The 21,015-nt window shown below is 34.7% G+C and overlaps 1 pseudogene; it reads left to right on the top strand.

Annotated features, from left to right (window-relative positions):
* Positions 1-2,825: 2,825 nt before the first annotated feature.
* Positions 2,826-14,596, top strand: LOC126728710 (aldehyde dehydrogenase family 3 member F1-like; annotated as a pseudogene).
* The last annotated feature ends 6,419 nt before the right edge of the window (positions 14,597-21,015 follow it).

Here is a 21,015-nt window from a genome sequence, read left to right on the forward strand (position 1 = left end):
GACCAGAAGCGCTGGCAAAATCTTATATTAAAAAAAAAAAAATGTTTTTCTAACAAATGTCTTAGGCCTACTATATAAATATTACAATCATAAATTATTTTATAATATTTTTATAAAATGTTGATGTAGTCAATCTCTTATTAGTTTTTATCTAGACCCACCATCAATATTACTTTTTCATTTACTAATAATCACTCACCATATTAGCAGTTTATAAAAAATTTGTAAAATAATTTGTATTTCTAGGATTATTCTTTTTCAATTTTTTTTATAAAAAGTTTCTTAAAATAGATGATTAATGTATGCTCGGCATATATTAACCAGACCCATAAAAAAATGCAAAAGAATATGCTACTGTTTTCTAAATAAGGTAAATTTTAGATTTTAAGTACTGTACGATCCTTAATTAGGTGCTAAACTTTAGTTTTTCTAATTAAATTCTACATGAGGTCTTATAACTTTTTTTTCGATAATCAACAAATTTATTAACAAAGGAACCATAAACTGCAGACAAGAAACCAAATCTTAGCTTGCTCAAGAACTAATACATCACAAAATATAGACTAGAAGCACTAACTCGCCAAAGCGGCGAGAGTAGCACCCGAGAGTCTACAATAATATAGACTAGAAGCATCCATATTAACAAGAGGAAATATCAGAGTTGGGGAGCAAATCAAAAACAACAAAGTCCTCCGGCATAGAACAACCCCTTTTTGTAAGGGCATCGGCACATTTATTCCCTTCCCGGAATACATGCTCCACTCTGACTTGGTGAAAGCTGCCTAACAAGGACCTGCACCTGCCATCATTAAGAAGAGGGGAGTATGGTCTGTTTTAGCACTGGTGTTGGGCTTAGTCACGTCTACAATCACTTTCGCACTGTCTGATTGACTAATAAGCCATGTGATTCCATATGGATATGCTACATTCTAGGCCAAATGGATGAATTTTATTACTTGATAAACTAATAAGTCATATGGTCCCATTCCATAAAAAAAAAAAGTCTTATGATCCCATAAAAATAATTAAATAAGATTGTACAAAAATTAATAATAAATGTATATCTATTTTGAAAGGTGGAAGCTGACCAAGGATGAGGCCGAGGTCTTTGTCCTATCAGAAATGGAGCAAGAGATTCATGCCTCGGTGAAGGTATGTAATTCAAACACTACTTGGTTAATTTCTTCTATTTATGCTAGCCCACGTTTAGTTGAAAGGAGAATTTTGTGGTCTAATCTATCTAAAGTGGCCGAACTGCACTCTCTCCCCTAGTTAGTTTTAGGGGACTTCAATGAAATTCTGAGTGAGGAAGATAAATTTGGGGGTAGGAGGCTTAACCTCAATAGGGCTATTGAGTTTAAAGACTGCATTGACTCTTGCAACCTTTTGGATTTGGGTTTCTCTGGACCTAAATTTACTTGGTCCAACCTAAGACAGGTGTCTGGCCTTATTTTGGAGAGACTTGACAGATGCTTTGCCAATCCATCTTGGCGCATTCTATACCCTGAAGTGTCGATGACTCACCTCCCAAGAGTGTTCTCTGATCATTGCCCTTTTCTAATTGAACTGACCAACCCCCCTCCACTTAATAGAAATAAACCATTTCGTTTCCAGACAATGTGGCTGCTTCACCCTGAATTCTCCAGCTTGGTTCAAAATGCTTGGGGCTAGGATATACCCCTCAGCTCGGCCATCCCAACCTTTACCAATAGAGCTAATCAGTGGAACACGGAGGTATTTGGGAATCTATTTGCTAGGAAAAGGAAAGTTCTAGCTCGGTTAAATGGAGTCCAAAAAGCGTTAGCGGACCAACCCAATAATTTCCTCATCCAAAGAAGCAACTCATAGAGGAATACTCACTTGTTAGGCTGTAAGAAGAGGAATATTGGGCACTTAAATCTAGGCTAAATTGGGCTGCCTTTGGAGATCGAAATACCTCCTTCTTCCATGTCTCTACACTGGTAAGAAGAAATAGAAACAGGATCAAATGTATTAAAAACACCCTTGGGGAGTGGATTTCTGATGAAGAGCAAATTAAAAATCTTATCCGGAATAACTTTCTTAACATATTCACAACTGGCCTCACACAAGCCCCGAGAACCTCAGATGTGGCACAATTCTCGTGTATCTTCCTATCTGAGGAAGAAAAGGATAATCTCATTAAAGATGTCACATATGATGAAATTAAGGCCGGGTTGTGGTCACTTAAAGCTTTCAAATCTCCAAGGGCAGATGGACTGCATGTTGGATTCTTCCAAATCTTTTGGCATGAAGTTAATGAGTCAATTTGCAAGGAAGTGGGCAGTATATTTAGCTCAGGAGTAATGCCAGAATATCTTAACAGAACTTTGATAGCCCTTGTTCCCAAATGCCAAAATCCGAAGACTATCAACAGCTATAGGCCAATTAGTTTATGCAACATGATATATAAAGTGGTCACCAAGATTATTGTTACCCGGATTCGCCCTCTTCTTAGTAATCTCATATCTTCTGTTCAAGCGGATTTTGTGCCAGGAAGAAGAGGATTGGATAATGTCCTCATAGCCCAAGAGCTAATACATTCTATAGACAAGAAAAAGGGAAAAGTGGGGTACATGGCAATCAAAGTGGACCTAGAAAAAGCATATGATAAACTTGAATGGAGCTTTATCCACAAGGTTTTATAAGGTTTTCACTTTCCTGACTAGCTGATCAAGGTCATAATTAGCTGCATTTCGTCCACTAGCATATCCATATTGTTTAATGGGGGTACTCTAGAATCCTTTAACCCCACGAGAGGAATTTGTCAAGGTGACCCTCTCTCCCCATACATCTTTATACTTTGTATGGAGTATTTAGGTAGCCTCATTGACAAGGAGTGTATGGAAGGCAACTGGAATCCTATAAAAGCCTCCAGAGACAATATTGGCATTTCACACCTATTTTTTGCCGATGATCTAATGCTCTTTGCTACTGCTACTGAGGAGAATAGTGAAACCATCAAGGAAGTGTTGGAGTTGTTTTGTACTGAATCAGGACAAAAGATTAGTACATGCAAATCTCGGGTCTACTTCTCTCAAAATGTGAATGATGACTTGAAAGGAAGAATATGTGGTAATCTAAATATTCAAGCCACTAACAACCTAGGAAAATACCTAGGATTCCCTTTAAAGCACAAAAATGTAGAAAGGAACCAATACAATTTTATAGTTGAGAGGGTGATTAATAGACTTGCTGGGTGGAAATCCAAGTTCCTCTCCTTTGCGAGTAGAACTATACTGGTCAAATCAGTCATGTCAGCCATGCCTAACCATGTGATGCAAGGAGTGTCACTACCTTCCCATCTCTGTGAAAAATAGGACAAAATCAATAGAGATTTTTTATGGGGTTACTCTACTGATGGAAAGAAGAAGATGCACCTTGTAGGTTGGAATAAAATCATCAAACCTAAGGAACAAGGAGGATTGGGTATTCAATCTGCAAAAGAAAAAAATATTGCTCTACTTGCTAAAATCAATTGGCGGATGTATCAAGAAAAAGATGCTCTTTGGTCCAAGGTAATTTTGAGGAAGTATTGTTCACGGTCTAGAATAAACTCCAAAGACCCTGAGAAGCTGCCTTGCTCCATAAATTGGAAAGCCATTAAAATGGGATTCCCTGTGTTTTATAATGGTATAGGTTGGAATGTTGGCAATGGTGTGAACATTAAGTTTTGGACAGACAAGTGGGTGAGAGGCTGTGCACCTAGAGAACTAATTGAAGGCCCAATCAATGACATGGAATGCAATTTGGCTGTGGTTGATTTACTTCAAGATAATAATTGGAACTGGGAAGCCTTATCTTTTAATCTCCCCTCTGACATTGAGGACAAAATTAGAGCCATTCCCATCCAGTTGTTTGGGAGGAAGGTGGACATGTTGATTTGGAGGCTAACCAAGGATGGGGAGTTTAGCACTGCATCGGCCTATAGGCTAGCTAGTAAAGATGATGGTGAAGCCAATTCTTTCACTCGAGGTTGGGTTTGGAAAATAGATACATTGCCTATAATTCAATCTTTCCTTTGGTTGTGTCATCATAGGAGTATCCCAGTGAGGGAGATGCTAGCCAATAGAGGTATTCAATGTGATACCACATGCCTTCTCTACAGAAATGCTAGTGAGTCTGCCATTCACCTTCTCAGGGAATGCCCATATGCAATGCAAATTTGGAGGAAAGTTGGAATCCCAACCATGATGGAAGCATCCTATAATTTGTAGATGCTTCAGTGGTTAAAAGCTAACTGCCTAAGCAGTCATGATATCCTTTCCAATGGTGTGTCATGGAAAATCCTATTTACCTTCACTGTGTGGAATCTTTGGAAACATAGAAACAGGGTAGTCTTTGAAAATTTTGTCCTAAATCCTAGGCTGCACTATACTTGCATCAAGCAAACTGTTGATTATTTTTACTGCATTGGGAAGTCTATTTATGCCAAAAGATGGAGTTCAATTCAGGTTCAATGGACTAAACCAAGAGCGGGTTGGTGTAAATTAAACACAGATGGAGCATCGTTAGGGAATCCGGGAAAAGCAAGCGGTGGAGGATTAATCCGTGATCATAGGGGTGTATGGCTGAAAGGATTTAGTAGGGGAATAGGCAGTACCACCAGTGTGATTGCTGAGTTTTGGGCGTTAAGAGATGGTCTTCTCTTGGCTGCCCAAATGGGCATTCCTTTCCTTGAAGTTGAGTGTGATGCCAAGATAGTAACAGACCTATTGCTTTCTAACTTGCTACCTAACAGAACTTATACACCCCTGTTACTTGACTGCAGGTCCCTCCTCACAAGATTTTAGCAAATCAAAGTGAACCATATCTATCGGGTAGTGAATAGCTATGAAGAGGCCATGGCGAGAATGGGGTGCTTACAGCAGGATAATTTTGTAGTGTTTAACAATCCCCCGACACCTGAAATTTCCTCTTTTGTTAATTCTGATGCTGCTGGAATGTATTACGTAAGGCGTTGTGCCAGAACTATGCCTAATATGGCTTTGTAACTTTTGTGTTTTAATATAAGTTCCTTTTTACCAAAAAAAAAAAAAAAAGAAGAAAGAAAGGTGGAAGCTGACACTTAATCCTCTCTTGACCCCATGTATTTACTATAGACTGGTAACGTAGACTGCATGAGGAGAAGTTTTAATTTATGAACCCAACTAGTCAGCAAAGAAGACTAGTTAAATTAAGCTGTGTGGATGAAGAGTTTAGTGCACATTTTTTTTTCCTTCCTTTAAGCCTTATTTATCACATAAAATGGGTTTAGAAGTAATGCACAACTGTTCTTAGCCAAAATTACAATAAATTTGTTTGATTATTCACTACCCTCATAAGGGAATAGGAACATGAATAGAATTTGAAAACAGGTTAAAGAATAATCACAATCACGAGGAATTTGTGAACATATTTTCACAAGGACGTAAATAGTGGTAAAGACTATTGGATTCATTTTTAAGATGTAGGAGAGATTGAGAGTTTGATCTCTTGCTTTTGTTATACATAAATTCTCCTTGTTTGTAGATAGGAACCTTGATTAAGACATTGAATTTAGCATTGGAGTCTTTGAGAGAATGGATGTCAAGAAGAAAGGTAAGTGTAAGGTTGAATTTATTCAACCATGTGTTGGCTTTATTCCATACCAAATTTGCTTGTAATTCAACAATTAGATACCCTGAATTTAGGTGGGAATCATGTAAGGGTTGTGTGTGTGAGAGTGTGCAGAATTTAAGTGTGTGTGCAGTCAAGAGCATTTTCGTGACTGGAACTCGCGAGTGACTCGTGATTGATGACTCGCCAAAATGCCACATGTGTGAAGCATGCAGGAAGTTGAAGGGTATGATAACTAGAGCACTATAGGAAAAAAAGGACAATCTGGCCAGTTAGTTATTTCGTGATTGAAACTCACGACTTATCCCAGTCACGAGTGAGTCACCAGAACCCACTATTTTGCAAAAAAATGACTTTTCACTTTCCTCACACACCCTACTATAAATACCCTTGTAAAGTTGTGATTTACAATTGTGTTTTATATTGGTTTTATTCCATGACAAAAAATGTTGTAATTGCTTTAATTTTGTTCGTTGTATTTTGTAGGATTTTATTGTATTGGGTTTAGTATTAAGTTAATGAAGAATCGAAAATGAATTGAAAAACAAGTGGATTTTGCGAGAAGCTAACCCGTGAAAGAGCCATGTGAGAAGCATATGCTAGAAGCTAAAGAGTCATGCCAGCCTAGAGGATTTCGCGAGTGTTTCGCGAGTAAGGCCTTCTCGCGAGATACCCGCGAAATTCTCTACTTGGAGGATTTTTAAGTGTGACTTTCTTACCCTTCACCCATACTATATATACCCTCATTACTCACAAAAGTATATGAGGTCATTCATAGAGAAAAACCCTAGATAGGTTTTCTACAACATACACACCTATCTTTTAGAGAGAGAGCTACTCATCCTTAGTTAGAAACCATTCTAACCTCTTCTCCTTCCCTCTCCCATTGTCATACCTTGAAAGAAGATTTGTACCCAAACATAATCCACACATTTTCAGAGTGTAGAGAGTGTTTTGGAGCTTGGGAAGTTTTGGGGATTTGTCCAAAGAAGCTGGTGGGGCTTGGCGGATGCAATCAGGTGTATTGAGGGATCTAGAAAGCTAGAGAAGACATGACTCTGAGAAGTCCGTTGGTAGCAGAAGGGTTCAAGTACATTGGGTAGACTAGGCTTAGAAGGTCTTTTGTTATTCGTGTACTCCAACTTTATTCTCTAGTGAATCGATTTCGACTTGGAAGGTCGCGGAGAGGTTTTTCGCCAAGTTCTTCAATTTCTTCTTCGATAAAACGTCTTGGTATTATCTTGTATTTGCATCCTTCTTCCCAACTCTTTTAGCTTTCATTTTATTGTTGATATTTGTTGAATATGGCTTAGAGTATTTTTATCGTTTGTTAGCTCGCATTTACTCTTATTCTGCACTTAGTTTAAGTTAGAGTAAAAATAATCGAGCCGTAACTTTTAATTAGGGGTCTAAACAAGTTCTTGTGTTTTCATACTAATTCGAGCTTTCAACCCTTATCCCTATGAAATGTAGAGAGCTTCTAGAGAGAATTTTGAGAGATAAACTCTAGAAAAAAAACAAGATTGACTCATCCACAATCTTAGACATTTGATTCTACAAATTCCTCTATTCTCACCCTCTCCATTATCATAACCTTGAGAGGATATTTAGCCAAATTCTTACCTCACCATACCCATATCAGTGAGAAGGTTATTTGGTGCTTGGAAAGCAGTTCAAAAAGGACCAATTCATTTAGTTGATGCAATGAGCTTATTGCGGGATCCGGAAAATTAGAGAAGACATGGTTAGGCTTAACCTTGTTGGATCAAGAAGCTTGGAGGGTTAGGTGCATCAGGTATATTAGGCTTGAAGGGTCTATTGCTATTCATGTATCCCAACTAATTTTCTAGTGGACCATTTTACCACTCAGAGGGCATCGAAGAGGTTTTTCTCTAAGTTCTTTGGTTTCCTTTTCAATAACACGTGCCAGTGTTATCTTTGTGTTTGCATATCTCTAACCCTTACTTTTACCTTTTAATTGCTGCTGTAGATGTGATTAATTATGGTTTAGAGTAGTTTGTTTATTTAGGTATAGCTTGTACTTATCATTTCGCACATATATTATTTGGGTATAAACTTCTGTTGGTTATTTTGAAATTGGGGTCTAAACATTCACTAGTGTTTTCCACCCCAAGTGATCGAACTTTCAATAAGCTCAATTACTAGACCTTACATGGCATTAATGATAATAATAATGATAGTAATAATGATAATGATAATAATAATTGAAAAAAAGAAAGAAGAAACGAATTATTTGTATATTCCATAACAATAAACCCCCCAAAAAGACTAAATTATATTTTTGACCCTTGAATTTTGGGATTTTTTTTTTTTTTTTTCATTTTGGTCTCTTAAGTTTGAGATTTTTCTTTTTAGTCTACCAAGTTTGATTTCATTTGGTCTTCTATGGCCATTAAGGGAGAGAGGGAAAAAAAATTTTGAAAAAAAGAAGAAGAAATAATGTTGTTTTGTTGACACTTTATGGTTAAATTAGTCATGAAAATAGACGAAATATTGATTATTTTGAAAACTTGATCAAACTCAGTGGATTAATATGAAGAGAATCTCAAACTTTAAGGATCAAAGTGTTATTTAATAATAAAAAAATTGGTGTAATAATATTTTATTGGGATTCTGCATGGGAAAAAAAATGTTTGTAGAACCTTTTAAATTTTTCCTGCTTACTAGTAAGCAAAGAAGTTAAAATTTATACATAAACCACCATGTTGGTCTAGTAACGTGGTAATAATATTCAAGAAGTTTCATTATTTATTTTTTAGAAATATATTCACGAAATAAATTGAGGCAACATATACTAACAACTCTCGTTAATGTATGGTTTTATAGTCTAAACTACCGCAAATTGCTTTGCGCACTACTGCAGAAATTGTTCCTGAGCCTCTTGGTCTTGTCCTCATTATTTCATCTTGGAATTTTCCCTTTGGTAAGTAAATTATTATATCTATTAGAACATGATAAATTATTGATTGTTTAAAATATTAAGAAATGATGAATTTATTTATTTAATTATTATTTTAACATTTTTCCTACGTTTGGCCCAAACTCCCCTTAATAAGTGAGGCCTGATACGGGGAGTTTTTAAATTTTTAAATGGGAGGTAGAGTGGAGATAGAGTTCAAACTCAAAATCATAATTTTTGATATCTTGATAAATCATTGATTGTCCCAAAAACTTAAATGGTTAGTAAATGATGAATTCAATCATTAAACCATTATTCTAACATAACTAGGAGAAAAAAATATATAATAGTTTGCTTCATTTTTCTTCTCCCATATCCTTAATAATGATTAAATTGTTGTCATTTTGTTACACAATATAGGACTGTCCTTGGAACCAATGATAGGGGCATTAGCAGCTGGAAATACAGTGGCTCTAAAGCCCTCTGAATTGGCTCCTGCCAGTGCTTCTCTTCTAGCAACTGCAATTTCCACTTACTTGGATAACAAAGCTGTCAAGGTTATCCCAGGTGAATCATCTGTGGGTCAACAACTCCTACGGTAGAGATGGGACAAGATCTTCTTTACAGGTAAAATTAGTCTCTTATTTTTCTAACACTTCCTCTCGTACGTGGACTCAAACTCATCCTTAATATGTGAGGCCCAACACGTGATCTTTTAATTTTTTAAATAGGAAATAAAGTGAAGACATGATTCAAACTCATGATCACTCGCTCTAACATGTACATTATGATAAAATAAAACTTGTTCCAAAAGCTTAGATTGATATGCAATAATGAATTTTATTCACCTAATCATTATTCTGACCATTGGTTTTAAAAGATTAAGTAATTCAATCTTAATTAATGTTAATGCTTAGGAAGTGCACATGTTGGAAGGATTGTCATGTCTGCTGCTGTGAAGCATCTAACACTTGTTACTCTAGAGTTGGGTGGAAAATGCCCTGCCGTTCTTGATTTCCTTTCTAGTTCTTGGGACATAAAGGTAAGTTTGGCCTTTGTGTTTCACTATTATATTTTATAGTCACAAAATTGGCCTACACGTATGCATTTCTGGTCTATGTTATGACAATATGCAAAGTTGAGTTCTTTTGTGCTGTCTAATCACAAGGTGGCGGTAAAGCGAATTATTTATGGGAAATTTGGTTGCTGTGCTGGTCAAGCATGCATAGCAATAGACTACATCCTTGTTGAAAAGAAATTTACACGCACTGTGGTATGAAAGGTAGTAGTTTATGCTGAATCTTATATGAGTATTTGAGTTTTTTGTTTGTTTGTAATGCAACAACATTTTCAAATAATGATACTCTATTTCAAGTGGAGTTGATGAAGAGCATGATCAGGGAAATGTTTGGAGAAAATCCAAAAAAATCAACAGCATTGCAAGGATAATAAATAAACAACATCTCTTACGACTTAAGAATCTTCTTAAGGATCCACATGTTGATGCCTCTACTGTTTATGGTGGTTCTGTGGATGAAGATAATTTGTAAATGACATTATTTAATCTCTTTTGTGAATATGGACCTTATGGTTTCAGCTCTCTCTCTCTCTCTCTCTCGCTTTAAAATTGTAGGGAATTAACACGAAATTCCCAACCTGTGAGAAACAAAAAAAAAATAGAGAAAACAAACGCCAAAGAAAAAAACTATTATACACACAAGACAGTATTTACGTAGTTCAGCAATTTGCTTACGTCCATGGAATATCAAGGAAAAATACAAAGTGTGGCAGTACAGTTTTTTCTCTCTCTCAAAAACTACATCGACAAAACCCTAATCACCAAAGCTGCATTTTTTATATCTTGCACACAGGATTCACAATGAGCTACAAAATGGGCCAAAAAATTTTCATGGACTAAGCCTCAAAAAATCTCTCATTAAAAACAAAGCAACATTATTTCGGGTCGGGTTAGGTTGTCAACTGGATCAAGCACAACTAGACTTCACAAAGCCCAACAAATCTTCCACTTGGAGACTAATTCAATCACTAACATCAACCGCAATCCTCCAAAAACAATCCCTCATCCCTGCAACTCATCCTCCTGTCCTCAAGCTAGAAGACCAACTGAAGTTGCACACAGCTTCAGCTTCTCAATAGTGACACCCTTAGTCAACATATCTGCTGGGTTCTTAGATCCATAAATCTTCTCAAGTATTACCAACTTTCTTCAACAAGGTAACGGATAAAGTGGTATTTTGTCTGTATATGCTTCGACTTTGAATGGAAAGCCGAATTTTGGTCAGAAAAATTGCACTCTGACTGTCACTATGTAGAATGCCCATCTCCTGTTTCTTACCTAATTCATCTAAAAAACCATGTAACCAAATCAACTCTTTTCCAGTTTCAGTTGTTGCAACATACTCAGCTTCTGTAGTAGACAAAGTAACAATCTTTTGTAGATTTGAGGCCCATGATATTGTTGTACCACCCATATAGCCAAATCAGCCCAGAAAGTTTTTGGTGCAACCTTATACTCCTAGCACGCTCATTGAGAGTTTTGTTCATGCACTCAGCCACACCATTTTCTTGTGGTGTCCTAGGAATGATCTTCTCCATCATAATTTCTTATGCAACACAATACTCACTGAACCCTCCATCTATGTACTCTCCTCCATTATTTGACCTCAAACATTTTACTTTCAAATATGTTTCTATCTCAACCATAGCCTTCCACTTCTTAAAAGTTTCAAATACATTAGATTTATTTTTCAGAAAATAAACTCATACCTTTCTGCTTGAGTCATTAATGAAAGTGATCTAGTATCTTAAACCTCTAAGGGATGCAACTGGAAAAGGCCCCTACAAATCAGTGTGTACTAACTCTAATTTTTTAGCATTCGGTGTCTTGCCAGTTTTCGAGAAGCTCACATTTTTCTGTTTTCCTAAGATACTGCTTTCACACATGTCAAAATCAATGGACTTCAATTCTTGTAGTTTTCCTTTTGACAGCAGCATCTTCATCCCTTTCTCACTCATGTGACCAAGTCTATGTTGCCATAGGCTTATATCAATTCTTGCTTCAGCAACTACAATCGTGTCTCTTGGACTTGAGGTCATATATAGAGTACCAGTCTTCTTTCCACGAGCCAATACTCTAGCTCCCTTTGTAACCTTCCAAGTACCACCAACAAATAGTATTGCATGCCCTTCATCATCAAGTTGTCCAAAAGAAATCAGATTCCTCCTTAGGTCAAGAATATGTCGAACCTTTTCCAGTAACCAAACAGACCTATTGGACAACAATATACGAACGTTTCCCATACCCACAACATCCATGGCTATACCATCAACCAAATACACCTTACCAAAATCACCTATAGCATAGTTTTGTATGATTTCTCGGTGTGGAGTGGTATGAAACGAAACTCCTAAGTCCAAAACCCAATCATCAAGTGGACTGTCTACTGCAAGAAGTAATGTATCCTATACCTCTTCTGTTACAGCATTAGCAAAATCATTTTCATTCTTCTTCTTCTTAGGACTTTTGCATTGCCTCCTAAAGTGACCTGTTTTCCCACAGTTCCAGCGTTGTTCTTGTTGGCCTGATCTAGATTTACTTTTGTTCCGATTTGAATTTCTGTCATTACCTCTGTCTCTTGTCTCAAGGTTTAGGGCAGAACCAGATCCTGAGGTTTCACCTACATCTCTTCTATGAATCTTCTCAGCTAGAATTAAATCTCGTATATCATAGTACTTTAACTTTTCCTTTCCTGTAGAATTGCTTATTGCCATCCTCATTGCCTCTTAACTGTTTGGCAAAGAAGCCAAAACGATCAGTGCATGGATCTCATCATCAAAATCAATTTTTACAGACAGCAATTGATTTGTGATAGTGTTAAATTCGTTCAAATGTTGTGCCACTGATGCATTCTTTACCATCTTCAAATTGAATAGTTTCTTCATCAGATGCACCTTATTATTTGTTGATGGCTTTTCATATATACCAGACAAAGCCTTCATCAAATCTGCTATGTTCTTCTCCTTTACAACATTGTGTACAACAAACCTAAACAGAGTTAACCTAATAACTCCCAGTACCTGTTTGTCAAGAAGAGCCCATTCCTCAGCTTTCATAATCTCAGGTTTTTCCCCTAAAAGCGGCAGATGTAACTTTTTCCCATAAAGATAATCTTCGATTTGCATCCTCCAGAATCCAAAGTTTGTGCTATCGAACTTTTCTATTCCAAACGCCTTTCCTGCTTCCTCTGCTATTTCTTCCGCTCAACCTAACCCGAGGCTCTGATACTAGTTGTAGGGAATATACACGAAATTCTCAACCTGTAAGAAACAAAAAAATAGAGAAAACACACATGAAAGAAAAAAAAAAAAAAAAAAAATCACATGCACAAGACAGTATTTACGTGGTTCAGCAATTTGCCTACATCCACGGAGTTGCAGAGATTTCACTATTATCAGGGAAAAATACAAAGTGCGGCAGTACATTTTTTTCTCTCTCTCAAAAACTACATCGATAAAACCGTAATCACCAAAGTTGTGTTTTCTATATCCTGCGCACGGGATTCACAATGGGTTACAAAACGAGCAAAAATAATTTCATGGACTAAGCCTTAAAAAATCTCCCATTAAAAACCATACAACATTATTTCGGATCGGGTCGTCAATTGGATCAAGCACAACTAGACTCCACAAAACCCAACAAAAACCCCCTCCCTGTTTCTTTTTTGTTAAAGAAGTTTTGGTTATATATGAATTCATAGTGTTCATATTCAATAAATTGGTTTTCATATGGGATTAATCCCTATATTAAATTATTCCATTGTGATATTTTAAGGATTTGAAAAGAGACAAATGCTTGGTATATAAGAGAAAGTCGAGCTTCTGTTCTTAACCCCATTTTTATCATTAGGACAATTTTCTTTGACAGCTTGTCTTGTTCTTTAATTTGTATGTTTCACAAGTATTAGTTTTAATATGCTTGTTATTGATCTCCTTTCAGGTTCATTGAGCCAACAATCTTGGTGGATCCCCCTCTCCAAGCAGAAATTATGACAGATGAGATCTTTGGTCCATTGCTTCCAATAATTACAGTAAGACACACATGCAGAAATATGTATTATTTAATAGGTTTCTTTACTGGCCTTAATGGGCAGTGTATATATGATTGTGGTGGTAGCTCAAGAAAGCTGAGTACTCAGTAAGGCATGTTGCACATTTATAGTGATTCTTTTCTTGGTTTGACAGCTAAAGAAGATTGAAGACAGTATACAATTCATAAATTCAAAGCCTTTTGCACTGGCTATATATTGCTTCACCAAAAATAAAACACTCCAAAGAAGGATGATTTCTGAAACATCATCTGGAAGCATGACATTCAACGATACAATTATTCAAGTATGCTATCAATAAGTCAATTGCACTAGTTTTAGTTTCTCAAGTAAACTAAACTGTCTAAGCTGTGCTTAATGAGTGAATATTAAACTACACTTCATTACAAAGGCCAAAAAACATTATAATAGTCCTCAATGCTCATAGCTTCTGATATATTCTCAGTCTAAAGGCTTGCGTTTGGCTGTGTAGTATGCAACTGATACCCTCCCATTTGGAGGAGTTGGTGGAAGTGGATTTGGTAGGTACCATGGAAAGTTCTCATTTGACACATTCAGCCATGAGAAGGCCATTACAAGAAGAAGTTTCCTTACTGAATTTTGGTTTAGATTTCCTCCGTGGAACAATCACAACTTTCAACTCTTGGCATCCACTTTCAATTACGATTATCTTGGATTAGTCCTTGTCATTCTCGGCTTGAAGATTTATAGGCAAGGAGTAAATGACATATAGCTACTTTTATTAGAAGTACATTGCTCATCCAAAAGGAAGAGAGAGAGAGAGTGAGAGGAATCACATCAGATATTCATTTGAAAGTGTTATTATTTATATTATCAATAACCAGAGTGTGCAAATTGTTGCGCTCTAAATTTAGCAGATAAAGCAATTGGAGCTTTGAGGATGTGCTTCAGCTTCCCCCTGTGAGTTAGCAAGAATTTCTTATGAGGCTAAAAGTCTGTATTACTAATAGAATACAGTTATGTTTTTATTTTATATATTGGGTTTATGTTTTATTGTTTACTCTTATGTTTGAAATTCTAAGGTTATAACTTCCAATTAAGAAGTTTTGTTTTGTATGTCTCAGTAATGAGCCTAGATCCTATCAAAAAAAAAAGAAGTAATGAGCCTAGATCAAGCTATCAAGGTATCATGGAAGTCTAGTGATAGCCCAGTGATAATGACATTATTTGCAGTGCTCTAGTCATGTGATTTGAACCCCAAATCTCTCTTCTCTACTATCTACCTATCTCAAAAAAAAAAAAAAAAAGTTCACTTCGCGGGGGAGATTGGACAGTATCATTATGTCATAAGACATTTGGCAATTTGGTGTGCTATAGTTGGATGAGTCATCCAAAAATACCAATTATTAAAAAAATTTTAATTTTTTTTCACTACAAATATATTTTTAAGGCGACTAATCATAGGTATTGAACCCACACTCTCCCTATTGGGGAACATTACAAAAGGTATATGAATATAGGATTTTTTTTTTTTTTTTTTTTTTTTTTTTGGACTAGTGAGGGTTATTACATATTACATTAGCTGACTTGTACCTTTGATGTGAGAGAAAAAAGTTAAAAAGTTTAAAGTTTAAAGGTTAAAAAAAAATTATGATTCAAGGGCTGAGATTAAAAAAGAACTTTTAACTTGTGATCTTAGACCTCGAAAGACAAATGTACTGTAGTTGCCAATTTGCTATTGCACCAAATCTAAATTTGTGTATATATGTATAATAGTTAACTGTAGTTAACCACTCTAAATTATGGTGTATTTACAATATGCACTCTAAATTCCAAAATTTTGCAACCATCACCCCAATTCAATATTTGTAGTGTTCATCATCATCCAAATGAGTGTCTAAATACCAAATTAATCTCAAATCAAGTATCAATTGCAGTATTTTTTTTTTTAGTTTAATTTATCATGGTAAAGTTGTCCCCCCCCACCCCCCCTCCCCCCAAAAAAAAAGTTTTCATTATAAAAACTCCAATGGTTTATAGTAGATAACTATATACTAATCAATTAATTAAGACATTGACTTGAATTATGATGCGGATGTAACAAATTAATCTTGAATTAAGGTCTCAATTGCAAAAGTCTATATTTTATGGGGTGTATTACAAATATGTCCTTAGTTTAGGATGAATAATTGCAATTAACCTTATATAATCTTTGAATTAGTTTAACATTTCAAAAAAAAGAAAAGAAAAAAGAGACAAGCATGATGAGTAGAGATAATGTGATCAAACGGTGTGTATTACTTGAATATCTTATTTAAAAATACAAAGAGGCGTCAACCAATTGAACCATGACACTAAGATATCAATAAATTTTCTTCTTACATTATATTATTTTCGATAGTTACAAAAGAAAACCTTTTGTGACCCTAGGGCCCAGAGGAAGCAAATTTTAATAACGAAAATGAAGATCAATCTTCAATCAATACCAATCTACCAAAAAGAATGTAAAAAAAAAAAAAAAAAAAAAAAAAAAACTCTCTAATAAATTATTGGAAAGGAAAAAGAAATTTTACCTTTAAAACATTTTAAAATTCACCTTATAACGAAACCCAAAAAAAGACTTATTTATATACGTTGTTCAACGGTTCAAAAAGCTCTCCAAATTGCGAGGGAAAGTTTCCCCCCAATTTTCTCTTTCTTACAAAAACTCTCTTTCTCTCTCTCCGTGCTCGAAATCCTAGCACCACCACCACCGCCATCTCCATCGCACTGTGTTTTCCGTACATCCATGGCAGAGACTCCAAAGAAGCACCTCCTCAAGTCGCCAAGGAGCTCCAAACACCAAGCGAAATCGAATCCAAAACCTTCTTCGCCTTTGCCTTCACCTTCGCCTCTTGCTTCTGTAACTCTTCAAACCCAAACCCTAACCCTTCACAGCTCCTCTCGCCTAAACTCTCCACCCTTCAATCCACCAATCCCGATCGAAGAACCAAAGGAATCCCCAAGAAGTGGCAGCTCGACACAAACTCGATCTATCGAGCTTTACAAATTCAGAATTTTCATATTTGAATTTCAACCCATGTTGATGTATTTGTTTAGGGTTTCTTCTCTCACAACCACCCTAGACATATATAAAACTTATTCTAAGAGCCATCACACATGGATACAAAGACCAAGAGTTTATTTTTTCTGTGAAAAGCTACTACGTTTGCACGCCATAGGGTTTTGTTACCAAGTACTTCCTGATCTTAATTGTTGATGAAGTGAATAATTTTACAGCTAACAACAACCATTTAAGTTGTTGGAGTTCGTCATGTACTGAATCCATACAAAGGAGTTAATCACAGATTGGAGATTTGTGTAATAAATGAAAGAAGACTACTATAAGATCAAGTCCAATTGGGTATTGGAGTAAAGGTTTAACTGTAGGTTGGTATTTCGGGATAGGCCAGAGTAGTGGTAAGATTCCTTATACTTGTAACTGTTTGATTATTGATTGGTGAATTCTTGAAAGTGGTGACATTAAATTCACTCAGTAGGATTTTTGTCTTGTGAGAAGTTTTTCCTATTTGTCAATAAATCACCATGTTAATTTAATTTCCGCTGTATTTAGTTTAATTGATGATTTGTTGGTACCTCCATGATTTGCATACAATTTAACCTAATTAATCAACTTAAATAATTGAATTAATTAACTGGGTCAAGCTATCTTAACCCAACATAACTTATTTTTATTGATTCAATTTGCTTGAAAGATAAATTCAATGAATATACAATATACCTTAAAAAATGATGAAAAAAAAGAAGGTGAAGCTTAACCTATACGTCCTCTTTTATGTTTTTGAACCTACCTGGCCACTTCATTTTTAGTCCTTGCATTTTTGGCCAATTGGAGCCTGCGGAGTTCCAAGCATGTAGCTGTTGTCATTTTCAATGAGCTAAGCACGTGAACTCTCTCTTTTTCACACTAGGAAGTAGGATCTGAGTGTGACACCATTAATTCATGTATCTAGGATCTAGCTTTAGCCTTTATGTTAGATTTTTTTTTTTTTTTTTTTTTTTTTTTGAGAGAGAGAGAGAGAGAGAGAGAGGTAAGAACTTAGAACCTAGCTAGTCATTTCTGGCTTCAATATTAATGAAGCAGGTAGTTAGCTGTTTATTTCTATTATTAAAGCTGTAACGATATTGACAGCATTGTTTTGATGGTTACTTCTAACCCTTGCTCCTCTTATTTAATGAAGTTTGGTCCCTTTGGACCCGGAAGCTCGAACTAATCAAGTAATTAACTAATTTTTTATTAATATTGTATATTTTATTACATAAATTTTATAAATTGATGTATTAATAATTATTATAAAAAAAATGTGTTTATTTTGTTGTTGATTTGACACTAATTACATTTAGAGTCTTTTTGGTTGGAGGTGGAATAGGGAGAATAGAAAAAAAATGGGGAGAAAATATTTTTAATAGGTGTTTGGTTGGAGGGAGGAGAGGAAAAAAAATTGACGGGCTCTAATATTTTCTTCCCTAGCTCATTAAAATGTTTTTTCTCCAAAATAAAGAAAAAACTCTAGACGAAGAAAAAAACTAAAAACTATGTGCACATTGCACATGGGTTTGTCATAAATTCTTTGGCCTTTTTTTTCTTCTTCCTTCCTTTAATTATTGTCTTTTTCTAAACCCATTTGTTTCCCTTTTTTTCTTCCTTTAATTTTTGTCTTTTTCTATCTCTTCTCCATTTTCTATCTTCCCAATTTTCCACCCCTCCGATCAAATAGACTCTAATGTCATGTTAGTTTGTAAGTATTTCAATAAAATTGATTAATTTTAACATTTTCTTTCATTGAAATTACACTTATTGAATAATTTAATAAGTCTATTACTATCAGTGAGTAATAATTCCACTTCTCACATAATAGTGGATCTCACTAATTAAATTTACATATCACAACTATCATCCACATATTAGTGGATCTCACTGATTAAATCCAGATATTGTTTACGAAATTTTGAATAATTTTCTTCTATTCTCTTACTTGCTTCTCTTATTTTAGTGAGGTGGTGACATTTGAACGACCCATTCTATATGGTCCATTGAATTATAGTTAATAGGTGGATTAAATGACTCTCTCTCTCTCTCTCTCTCTCTCTCTCTCTCTCTCTCTCATATTTAAAAAAAATGATTTTCTTGTTGATTTGACACTAATTAAATTTATTGTTAGGTTAATTTACAAGTATTTTCAATAAATTTGATTAATTTTAACATTTTATTTCATTAAAATTATAGTTATAAGAGAATTTAATGGTTCTATATATTACCCTCAGTGATTAATAATTCAACTTCTCACATAATCGTGGATCTCACTAATTAAATTTATATATTACGACTATCATCCATGTGAGAGGAGAAAACTTATTGCTTACAAAATTTTGAACAATTTTTCTCAACACTCACACGTTTCTCTTATTTTAGTGAGGTGGTGTCATTTGAACTACTCATTACTTATCTACTAATTGTGCTACTAAAATTCCTATATGGTCCCTTGAATTATAGTTAATAGGTGGATTAAATGATTCTCTCTCTCTCTCTCTCTCATATAGAAGTCATCACCCACGTGTTTTGGATTTGGTTACACTTCTCTTGCTTGCTCTCTTCAATATATTCCGGTCACTTTTTCCTATACTCTCTCATCCTCTCTTCTTTCGTTCCAAACATATAATATTTCTTAACATGTACCTTTAACAAACTCAGTTAACAAGACACATTTAGCTAATAATCTCTCTCTCTCTCTCTCTCTCTCATATGTTATATTCAATTTTACCTCACTAGTTTATCATATAATTTTCAAGTTCTTATTTGAATTTATGCTTTACAAACTCCATTTACGCTATGTTTTAATCCAAAACTGAGGCAAGCATATATGCCATTTGATTTTCAATATAAAATGTTTCATTTATATTTAGCTTAAAGCATTCATATTAGTCCGTGTATAATAGAAAAAATGTATAAAATTTACACAATTTTGCCTAAAAATGATCAATATTAGTCCGTATATAATTGAATAAATTATTTACAAGTTTGCAACAGTAACCATGTAAATTTATTCATTTTGCATTTAATTGTTTATTATTTCTTTATATATCTCGAAAATGAAAGAAGATAGTAGATAATAGTTGTTGACATATTGAGATGATAGAGAAATAATTAAAAAAAATTAAGAAAAAATAATATTTTAATGAAATGTAGTGTAAAATAGATAATCTAATGTGTAATATTCTAAAAAATGAGTATGTAAAAAAAAATTTTAAATTAACTAATGTGTAATATTCTAAGGTGAATCCTCTAATGCAACTCATTTGCATCCGCATACCGTGCGTGGGAATATATCATGTGAATTTTTTAAATCTGACTGGTCCATTTATTAATTAATTGGACCGATCAAAGAAATATAGGTGTATGATTGGAAGTGAAACTGAAAGCACTTTAAGATGTAGGTCAAATAGTGAAATGACAAGTCCTCATATGTCATTGATTTCAGAACTTAATGAACCGATCAAAGAAATGTAGGTGTTTGATTAGAAGTGAAACTGAAAGCACTTTAAGATGTAGGCCAAAAAGTGAATTGACAAGTCCTCATATAATTCATTGATTTCAGAACTTTTTTTTTTTTTGGACCAAAAATTTTCAGCCATACTGAACGCTAATAAATACCCAAAAAAAAAAAAGAAAAAGAAGAAGAAGCAAAGTAATAAAGGGAGCTTAAAAAAAGCTAAAGAGAAATTGCTTTAGGAAAATAATCAGATATTGAAAAACTTTTAGACACCCACATGAGAGAGAGAGAGAGAGAGGGAGATATATATATATATATATATCAATGCTTGGGTTTGTTTCTACAAAAAAATCTTATTCATAACATTCTTATAATATTTTTACAATAAATTTTAAGTGATTGATTGTTAGTAATTGTTATTGCTAAACAAAAAATTAATTTCAAAATTGAGTTCAAAATAAATAATTTCAATGATGGGTTCACCTAAAATTTGTTGTGAAATTTTTTTAAATGCAGCACTTTTCTTGTTCTTTGGTGTTCTATTTTTAGGTGGGAGAGGTTCTTCTTTCTTTTCTTTTTTTGGACAGGGGAAGAGGATCAGTTGATTTGTTAGAAAGAGAAAAGTTGTCCCATCTCCCATCTCTTCAAATTGAAAATGCAAGAACGAAATTTACGTATTTGTCTCTCTGTCGAAAAAATTGGGCCTAAGCCAAATTGAATTTCCTAGTCTTCCAACAAGACCTCAGATCTTCCACTACCAAATGTAACCCAAAAAAGTAGCCAAATTATTTATTATTAGTTTTTGAGCATGCACTCACATACGTGTTTAGAGGGTCTTTTT

This window comes from Quercus robur, chromosome 1 (genome assembly GCF_932294415.1).
Source record: "Quercus robur chromosome 1, dhQueRobu3.1, whole genome shotgun sequence".
Classification (NCBI taxonomy): domain Eukaryota; kingdom Viridiplantae; phylum Streptophyta; class Magnoliopsida; order Fagales; family Fagaceae; genus Quercus; species Quercus robur.